We start from the raw sequence: 11670 nt of genomic DNA, 5'->3' as shown, positions 1-11670 counted from the left end.
GGCACAATAGGGGTGGTGGGAATAATATCTAGACATGGAGCAACCACCTCTCTAAGTATTAGACTAGCCAAAACCATGGAAGTAATCTACCATAACGACAATTTAGTGCACACAACCTACATGACCATGGATACCCGAGGTTGAGTAAAAAATAGGAGCATTATGAGCACCATAGGTGTGCGAAAGACCAATCCATTGTATAAAATGAAAGACAGATGATGTGGTTGTGGATGTCAACTTGCCAAAAATCCAAGAATGGGTAATCGTTTGCTGTGCTAACAAGTGATAGAGGTTCTATATAGGAGAATGATATCCCAAATCTCGCTTGTTCTTGGGCAAGATATAAAAGGGTGAGGAAGGGTTTCATCACATGATGTACAAGACACATCTATAGTGGGAGATCTTACGACCACAAACACATACTTGTGGGAAGACACATAAGAAGCTTCCATATGAACACTTTTCCCTAATAAGGAAGCTTAAATTTTCATAGTTGATAGTCGAAGTAGCCAATCATGCCACTTAGCTCTATCGCCATAAATAGACCAAACTTTGCTTTTCCAATAACCCATCTCTTATCCTCAACTATTTTATGGTAAATTATATTAGCCAATCATTTTAGAAAATCCTTTGGCTTTACAAAAACCCAATCCAATCACGAGGATGAAGATTAAAAAGCAAGCAAAGGGGAAAGTTGCTTAAGTAGGTCCTTTGAATTTGACCAAATCAGATTGTAAGCTCGAGACACTTTGAAGTATTGACAAATGCAATTGAAAGAGAAAACCGAAGTATGACATGGAATGATAGTATCCTACACAATCTTTAAACTTAATCTTGCCATGGAATTTGACTTATCTCTTACCATGTGCTTCTCAAGTCAATCAAGCAACTCAATTGTGGCCAAAACCTTGGCTTGCAAGGAATTAGCTTCCTTACTAGAATCAGGGGGTGCCAAACAGTGAAGTGGAGAATTTCTTACCATGAGATAATAAAGTGGAAAATAAGAAAAGATTGTGGAGTTTTGAGAGGCTATGTTGAATTCAAAACATTCCAACATGAGGCATGTATAGTAGTGTGGCTATGAGAGATGCCAATCTCCTTAATAAAATACCTAGCAATGTCTATCCAAGGATGACATAATATACATAAAAGGGATTGCAAGAGAGCCAATTACAAAGCTATCATACAAATCTTGACATCCAACAAGGCAACATCATCCAAACATTTTGGCATAGTAAAATGTTGTTAAGACACCCTCGCTTACCTAGACCATTGCCCAACTTCTTCCATAGCATAAAGTGGTTGGGTTGTACCAATTCTAACAATGATTTGTGTGGCCAAGGAAGCAAAGGCAAGAAATAAGAGATCATACTTACCATGATCATTTAACTTTTAATCACACATATAGAGGCTAATTGTAGGATTTTCGATACATAAACTTATCATGAATATGTGAAGGTATCCAATGAAGCAATGCACAAGGATCCACATCCACCATGATGGGATAATCCAAGTGTCTAATTATCTCTTCTTGAGAAACAAGCCCTCCTTGCCAACCCAAAGTATGCAAATCACTCTTTCTTCAAACAAGCCCTCCTTGAGCTTAAAAATCAAAGAGAAATTAATGGTTGAAGAAAGAACTAGCTAACATGATCAAAAGCCTTTTCAATATCAAGATGGATCATAACAACTTGCTAGCTTAAGGCTTCAACATAATCTATCCCCTCTATAGCATGTTAACAATGATCTTACAAAAGATTCTATACAAGGATCATATAACAAAAATGGGCCTCCACCATTTCAAAGTTCAAAGGAAGAAGAAACCTTTGGTAACAAACAAAGCACTAGAATTGCATGCAACATGATCTCCAAACATGCTCTCAAAGATGAGTCAATGGTTCCTTAAGTTGATCAGCATAAGCTAAAAATAGTTCATCAGGCAAGCCATCCCAATCAAGGCTTTTCCTGCATGGAAAATGGGACAATACTTCATTGACCTTGACCTTAGCATTATTAATATCTACTTCCATAAAATTCACACACTCAAGATTCAAATGCACCATATCTAAGATATACTAACAGGCAACATAAACTACATTACAAAGGCTTTCTTGTGGACTCAACAAATATTTATAGTAGTTCAAACACAAAGGCAACATGAACTACATTATTAAGACTTTCTTGTGGACCCAACAAAGATTTATAGTAGTTCAAATACAATTGAATGATAGATTGAGGCTTAGTGACCATAAAGATAGGCGAATCCAATAAGGACTTAATATTCTCATGTGTACTTTTTGGCGAAGTCAAGCAAAAAAATGACGAGATTATTATCATGCAAAGCATCCAAGTTAGCCAACAATTTATATTTTGCATATCACTCATCTTAAAGAGTCTGGAATCTACATTTCAACCACTTTGAATAAGTAGTCGATTAATTGGATGTGTCCCCAACTTGTTGCAAGGTCATGGAATGCTTTGGCAAAGAGTGCAAATGTTGCAATTCAACTCTAAAGGCAAATGCATGATGAATCTCATATTCACAAGAATAAGTATATGCATTTTCTTGGAAAACGGACCATGCCTCTATACCCCCAAATAGGACCTATCTACCAAAATGAAGCAATGAATTGATCCATATACCATGAGAATTTATCATGTGATAGAAAAGATTGATCGAATCTTAGGGTCGAACAAGCAAACTAGGCCTTGAAGCACTCACACACGCGCACGCGCGCACGCACGCACACACACACAAAGATGCACATATGCATGCATGCACACACTTGTGGATACATATGTCTCTATGTACCTTGGAAAGCTTAGGAAGTAAAGAAGAAGCATCAATGTGACAAAGTTGAGAACTTAAGCAGTTGCCATGCATCCCTTTATCTTTGTTCTCAACATCTTCCCTTCTTAGTTGGCCTTTAAGCTAGCTATACAAGATGTGTCCTATTAATAGGAGCTATTGGAGATGCACTAGAGAGAAGCCGCAAGAGCTTCTCATTGGGTTGTTATCTATTATGTGGTCACACCTTTGAGGCAACCATGAGTTGCTATATAGAAAGGGTAGTGTGTGCTTATAAGCTACTATGTGAGTTTCTACCATGTGAGGGTGTTATTCTACTCGGGTTTCAAGAAAATTTTAGCTAAGATAATCGTGTTTTTAAAGCCAACTTGTAGTTGTGTTCAGGATGCATATCTAGGCCACTACTAGTATATATTTTTCCAACCATCATTAGTAAAAACAAGCACCATTAATTAGTAGTTGCAGGAGATGAATTTTTGGTAGTAAGACAGGCTAGCAACAACTCATATTTTTTAGCCATTGTTAGCATCAATAGGTGCCACTAATCACGAGTTATAGTAGGTGTGTTTTGAAATGTAAATCACATAGTGGAGTGCTACCCAATTTCTTGTAGGTTGTTTGATGGAAACCTTTGATAAGTTGAGAGAATGTATCATATGCTAATCATATTGCATTTGGAGGTAGACTTATGCAAATTGTCACTCCACATATGGAGTGGTCCATGTCATATGATGCAAGTAGGAAAGGTGGTGTTTGGTTGGGTAATGACTGTGCATGTGATATTGTTAAAGAGTAGGAGATGTATTTATCTCTTGTAAACAGTTTCTTTCTTTGTTCTTAAGAATATAAGGCATCCACATCTTAATAAGAGCTTGATCAATGTTGAATAGTTGGATGACTACCAAGTTATTTTTTGCAATCATTTGTAGAGGGTTTACAAAGAGTCTCTTGTTTTTCTAAAGGGCTCGAGTCTAGTACTTTTTATTCTTTGCATGTTTCTAGTGTCAAAGATCATGCCATAGCTGTGATAAAGTAGTCATTTGTACCTCTTTGGCATCACCATTATGTTAGATGTGTATAACGAACACAAATCCTTTCTAGCTTGCAATATATTCCTTCCTTTAAATTTTCAAATCTTTCTATATGTGAGCATTGCATGTATGGCAATAAAAATATGTTGTTGATTCTGGACATGCTAACAAGTTTTCCTATCTTCTTCCAGTTAAGACAAACTACAAGGCTTCAAACATTACAAGATTGTTTATCAAAGAGGCCTTCAAGCTTCATGAAAAGTTTACCAAGAAGGATCAAGATTCCCTATTCAGTTCTGCATTTTGGAAGAGCTTATTTAAGGCTATTGAAACCCTAGTTGTAGTTTAGTATGGCTTACCACCCGTATACTGATGAGATACTGATGGTCAAACAAAATGAGTCAATCAAGTCATCGAAGACATACTAAGAGCATATTGTTGTTGGAAATCTAAGTGATGGATGAAATGCCTACCCTTAGTAGAATTTTGCTACAATCCATAGTATCAATAACTAAGAAGAGATGTTTAACTTAATGAATAAGATATTAAATTATGGCTTTAACACCAAGACTTCTCTATTGAGAGAAAGAGCTTGTGTACTTAAAACAAAGGCTATGTATCCTAGCTACTCAAGAGTTAAAGAAGAAGATACTGCGGGAGGCACATGATTCCATATTTTCAAGACAACCTTGCTATATCAAGTTACTCAACACACTTAGAAAGAGCAAACGTTAGGAGAAGCTAAGAGTTGATGTACTTAAATATGTCACTAAATGCCTAAATTGTCAAAGAGTGAAAGCAAGGCATGTCAAGATGCCAAGAAAGCTTCAATCACTTGATGTTCCTCAAATAAAGTGGAAATTCATTAGCATGGGTTTTGTGGTAGGATTTTCCTTGGTCTAAGAAGGATATAACTCTGTCATGGCAATTGTGAATGTGCTAACCAAGGATGCCCACCTTCTTCTTGTGAAGACAAACTATAAGAATTCAGACATTCCAAGGTTATTTTTTAAGGAGATCTTCAAGCTTTATGGTTCACAAGAAAAGACATTTAGTGATCAAGATTCCCTATTTAGTTCTCTATTTTAGAAGAGCTTATTTAAGACTATTGGAACCCCACCTATACTTCAATATAGATTACCATCCCAAATTGATGGTCAAATAGAACGAGTCAATCAAATCATATAAGAGCATATTGCTACAAGAAACCTAAGTGGTCGATGCAATATCTAGACTTAGTAGAATTTACCTACAATCCAAAATGTCAATAGCCAAAAAAAGATGTTCAACTTAAAGAACACAATCCTAAAGTATGGCTTAAATACCAAGACTTCTTTGTTGAGGGAGAGCTTGTGTACATAAAAAAAAGACCGTACATCCAGCCAATCAAGAGTTCAAGAAGAACACACTTTGGGAGGCACACAATATCCCATGTTTAAGACACCTTGGTTATGCCAAGACACTCAACATAGTTAGAAAAAAGATGGTGTTGACTAATTGTTGTCCATCACTCGAATAAATCAGAAGGTGTCTAAGCAAAATACACTTGACCATGGTTGTCAATGCTACCTTATACTGAACTTCACAACTAGAAGTAGCCACAAGGGTTACTTCTTACTCAATCACATGGGTTGCCAAACATAAACGAAAAATCATTTATGGAAACAAAGTATAATGACAATTAGCCAATCAAAATCCAAAAAAACAGCTAGATCTATCAAGAAAGATCCTTCTTGGGATAAAATAATGTAAGGTTCCTTGCTCCACTCAAATAGTAAAAGATGCATTTCATTGCTTGCCCATGCTTGGTGCCTAGACTATGCATAAACCTACTCATTTGTGAGATAGCAAACTCAATGTCAAACTCATAACCCATACATTAAGCACCCAAAGACTTGTTGATAGAGAAAGACATAAAAGCAATCTTTGGCTTAATGAAGGCTCATTCAAACTTATCTCCATTAGAAGTAGTAATAGGCTTGTAGCTTGCTTGTAGTCCTTAAGATCAAATCATTGGAACAATGTCTCAGCATCCTTTCTTGGTACAAAGCAATGCCTCCATCGTGCTTGAATAGAATGTCCAAAGAATAATGCAAAAAGCCCAAATTTGGCATATCAAAAGCCAAATTCAAATTTACATTAGAATTAGCAATACGTATCTCATTAAGATCAACGAGTAGCATGTTGTTAGTATAAACCACAATGATTAAAGGTGCATTATATCCACATGTTTGAGATATGAGGTGCTCTTAATTGAACTATTATGAAAATCACATGTAGTCAAGAATGGATAAATTATCTCATACCAAGCCCAAGGTACTTGCTTCAAATGATACAATATTGTTAATCTACGTATTTTTCTTTCTTAAACTTTTTAAATAAAACTATGAGATTGAAATGCATATACTCCCTCACAAAAATCACTATAAAAAATGTATTTTTAATACCAAATGAATATACTTCCAATGATTTTGACCTACTAGTGTACATGAATTGTCATCATATGGCAAGCATGAGCAAATGTCTCATCAAAGCTACCTAAACAAAACCATTTGTTATGTCTAGCCTTATAGCAATCAATACTACTATCTAACTTACGTATTAATTTGTAAACCTACTTAGTACCAATTTCTTTTTGCTAGGAGGCAAGTCATATAAGAACCAACTGTCATTCTTAATAATAGCATTGTACCTAGACTGCATAGTGGCCATCCAATTTTTGAATTTTGTGGCTCTTTAAAACAAAGAGGCTCACCTTCATCACATATTACTTTGTGCCTAATAATCTAATGTATAAACAAAGTATGAGAGCTAGAAGGACTATGACCTATTGCCCAAACACATTTATTTAGCCTAAGAGATATATGTTAGTGAGAGGCATTTATTTGGCCTAAGAGGCGTATGTTCATGAGAGGCATCTGTTGAGTCTAAGAGACATATATCCATGAGAGGCATTTGACCTGAGAGGTGTATATCTGTAAGAGGCATACTATTTACCCTAAAAGGCATATGCCTATGTGAGAGGTTTAGCTTGAGGGGTTCATGTCCATGAGAGGCATATTATGCTTGCCCCCATGAGAGGCAAATTTGGATGAGAGGTGTATTTAATATCCCATGAGAGGCGTATTCATTGGCTTGGGGATATTATTAGTTAAGTTTGACTATTTATTGTTGTGAAATTAACCAATGTTTGATCATTTATATTTTCATGTTATAGAAAATGATTTGTTTATAACGATTCTCACATTAACTTAATATATATTGTTAGACTCAATTGGTGTTTAAAGATAAGTGAATATATGTCTACGATAATGTTGGGCTTAGCATCAACCTATTCTAGATTATTCACATTTATTTATGGATGCCAACATATTTATTTACTTGATACAGTATGCCAATGGATGCGTTTATTTCTATGGTGTGGCCTACATTATTGGTAATTGTCAATTGCAAATCATGATACCATTATCATAGGACAATTATTTATTTGGTGATAGAGTTATATTATTATTCAAGTGAAAAAGTTCAAGAACCTTAGTGCAAGTAACCAAGCAAAACGCTTCAATTATTTTTGTAAAGAGGGATAACTTTGGGCACAATCATAACCAAATCACTAATTACATACATTGAGAGCCTTCTCACAGCATGTGGGGAGATTGTACATACCCAATGATGGTGTCGTACATGCTCTCTTACTTTTTACTATGTCTCTTGTGAATTTCTTGTATATAGAAGCTTAAGTTGTGGTGAGAGGATAACCTTGGGGATCAAGATTTTGCCTATTGGATAATACTACCACACAAAAGTTCATGGATCAAGACTACAATTTCTCTTCACCTCCCTTTTAACTTGGTGCTATCACGAAAGAATAGGCTTCTCTTTAGTTATTTTAGCTTGGTTCCTAACACAATAAGGAGGCTAATACATAAGGCATTGATACTTTATTCTATATATAAAGTTTTAAATATATTAAAAAATCTCATATAGAAGGGTTGTGAGCTATTTTCACCATCACCATCATCCATATATATAAGGGAGGAGAAGCCTTATAAACAAGCTACTAAGGCTTGCATGTTACTGTAGTCTCTTGCCAAAGAAGCATGAAAGGGAAGGGGAGGAGAGGGGTGAATGTCATTGTTCATCATTCTTTTCCACCATCATTATAGCCTATAGGCTACATTTCAAGCCCACAAATTCAGTGTGATGAGACTCTAGTAGCCTATCTGGATGATGTAGTTGTAGGAACCAATGAGGCTTTACTTTTTTAAAGTTCTACTAGTATACATATTTATTTGAAAAAAGAGAGAAATTTGTTGTTAATGGCTTCCCTTAATGTTAACTAAGGTCCATTTTAAAGCTTAAAATTTTGTTCATGTGTAGAGAGAACTCAAAGGAACTCAAAGGGATAGTGATTGAGGAATCACATTGAGATCAATATTTGGGCTATCAATACAAGCAATAACTTTCACAACAAACTATTCCCTTGGGAGATTAGACTCCATACTCACCTATACTACCCAAAGATTTTGATTCTTCACCACCATCATCTACCATGGAGCAAAGTGTTGATCTTTCACTGATGTCGATAGAAGATAAATACAAGGAGCACATACGACTATAGGAGTAACTCACTACACTCAAGAGATTGTGCAGTGAAGATTTAAATCAAATTACCTTGCTATGTGGTTGCTACATTTGATATCCAACCTCAACATAAGGAGGCGAGGATTAGTAAGACGATATAAACATAGGAAAAATAAGAGAGAGTTCATGGCACCAACATTGGGTACAATCTTCTCCATGCATTGATAGGGCTCTCCTTAATGCATGTATTTAATGTTTTGATTATGCTCATGCCCAAATTATCCCTCTTTACAAAAATAATGCAAGATTTTTTCTTGCTTATTTAAACTAAGGTTATTGATCCTTTTTGCATCAGTAATATAATTCTATATCTAAATAAATATCCATGCCAATACTAATGGCATTATGCCTAATGACATCTGTAAATAAATGTGAATAACCTTAAATTGGCTAATGCTTGGCCTAATACCATTGTAGACATATCCTCACATGTCTCTACACATCAACCGAGACTAATAATAAAAAAATTAGCATGACAATCATGATAAACAAAGCATTTTCTATTATACTAAAATATAAATGATCCAACATCGATTTTCACCAAAATAAATAGTCAAACTTGACTGATAATATCCCCCAACCAATGCATTTCCTCTCTTGGGCATTTGCTTCTCATGGGATATTAAATACACCTCTCATGGAAAAGAAAAATGTGCCTCTCATGGATATAATCCTCTGAAGCTAAACACTTCTCACAAGCACATGTCTCTCACATGGACACATGCCTCTCAAGCTATACGCCTCTCATGGGTGTATGCCTCTCAATTTAAATAGATCCCTCTTGCGGACATATGGCTCTCATGCCAAATAAAGGTTTCTCATGAGCATGTTTCTTTGAAGCTAAATAAATGCCTCCTAGAAATCTATGCAAATAAATATCTCTCATAGCTTCTCTCTTCATAGTCTCTTTCATAGCCAGTTTAGAACAATCCTTAATGGCATAATCTCTTATCCTATAGTAGCAACTTGACAAATATTTTAATCTCAATTTTATTCTTATCCCTATGAACCTTATTTGTCAATAATATGTGTATATTTTAGCTTGCGAGTAGAATATGAACCATTTTTTGTACCTTTGTGACTAGCCACAAAAGCTTGATATGTGACATATGTAAGGGACCTATTTTGCCAATATTAGTCTTCTTATAATAAAACAAAAGCAAACTCCTCAAATGACAAAGCATTAGGATTGTCTTTCGTCATCAAAAAATTGCTATATGCATTGGGATTATCTTTCATCATTGAACAAATGGTAGATGCAAAACTATGATATGCATTAAGAAGTAATTAAGAATAGTCTTCACATGTAAATTGTTTGGCAAAATCTCATTGTATTACAATGAAAAATGACAAAGCATCGGGGTTTCCCATCATCATCAAATGAATATTTGATGTGAAACCCACATTACAAGTTAACATAAATTCTCATCAGATCTATCCCAATTGGAAAACATGAAGTGATAGGTGTCAATAACTATGCTCGAGCCAAATGTGGATTTAGGGTTGCAAGAATGCACTTACACAAATTAGAGAAGAAAAAGCTTGAGAGCATACAATACAAGGTGTATCAAGAAGTATAAATATACAAGATTTACAAGAACTAAGTTTGTTCTAGAAAGCCGAGGGGGTGGAACTGAGGAAATAAAGGTGCATTGGTAGTCAAAATATGGGAACATTGATTGTTGATTATTCTATTTGTACTTTTCATGTATTATTGTTGTTTGAGTGCTTGTGAGAGAAAAGACAACAAATTTGGCAAAAGCATTATATCTATGAAGACTATGAAGAGGACGCTTTTATAAATATGGACTCGATATGATGTTTCAAGTTAAACCCATCAGAGAATCAATGAAGGTGTGATACTTTGTTCTGGAAAGCTCTTGGGAGCCATAAATACATGTGCTATATAAAGGGCTTATTTAAAAATTGAATGGAAAGGGGTGTGTTTTATTTAGGAAAAATTCATAGATAAGGGTATTTATGAATATGCCTTGAATGCACGTGATGTAGAGTGTATAGATATAGTCAACCCCCAAGTAAAGTTCTTATGGTTGTTTCTAGATATTTTTCCATGATTTTGCTTATGAAAGAGATGAATGTGGCGGTTGTAGGTGATACAATTTTGTGTGATATGTTTCCATTTTTATTGGTGTTCTCTAGAGAACTCCACCAAATGGCAAGTAAACCACTAGAGTAACAAGTGGCTATCCATGTCACCTATAATGATGCACATACCTCATGTATTTTTAATGTTTTCATCATTAATAATACCATTCCAACCTCATAGAGTTTAGCACTCACTAGTGGGTGGTTAGATACGATCCTCCATTGGCATAGTAGGAGATGCTTAAGCACAAATGGTCTATCATATATAATCCACTTTTTCCTCCAAGCATCAAGGTTCATGTTTTATTTTTATAAAAATAAGAGCTACTATGCAAGAATTTTCATAATATGCATGAATGCAACAATAGTGCAAGGATTCATAATTCTTACTAGTTTTCATGTGGTGTTAAGGTCCAAGGACTCATGTCTTAAGAACATTTCATTGCTCTCCTCCCACTCTATTATGTCATGGGGAGTTAGGAGCCATGGAGCCTTCATTGTTGATGCTTTAGCTTAGATTCATAGTACTACCAGAGAAACATATTAAATTTATACATGGGGCCTTGAGTCATCAACTTAACATCTAACACATCATTAAACTACCATGCCATCCTTGCATGCTTCAACATTGCCCCAATGTTTCACATTCATCACTTACAATCACAAGCTCTCATTGTTCAAGGGGATTCATGACTCCTTACCAGTCAATTATAAGTTATTAAATACGAGTCTTGTGTCCTTGGATGCTCACAATTTATCTCAATAGGGTAATTCATGCAACATGGTCCATGCTACATGGACCATGGTACATTTACTTTGGCATTTTGTTTCCATGTTGTGACTTGTTGTTTGGATTATTATGGTTGTTATTAGCAGTATGGAAATAAAAAATATGTTAACCACTCCAACTCTGACTTTCTTGTTCCTCTTACTTTCCATTCGATAAACTTTTGTAGGCCTTCAACACATATCAACTCTTTTTTCTTCATGTTCGGTTAGGTCTCACTAGCTTAGTTTAAAGGGAAATCTCTTAGATCTTAATTCTCATTTTTGCCTACTAATAGTCTTGTGCTTATCCTC

Source organism: Lygodium microphyllum, chromosome 9, assembly GCF_053477565.2.
Source record: "Lygodium microphyllum isolate KBCC chromosome 9, Lygodium_microphyllum_v1.1.10, whole genome shotgun sequence".
In the NCBI taxonomy this organism is placed as follows: Eukaryota; Viridiplantae; Streptophyta; class Polypodiopsida; order Schizaeales; family Lygodiaceae; genus Lygodium; species Lygodium microphyllum.
This window is presented reverse-complemented; position numbering follows the sequence as displayed.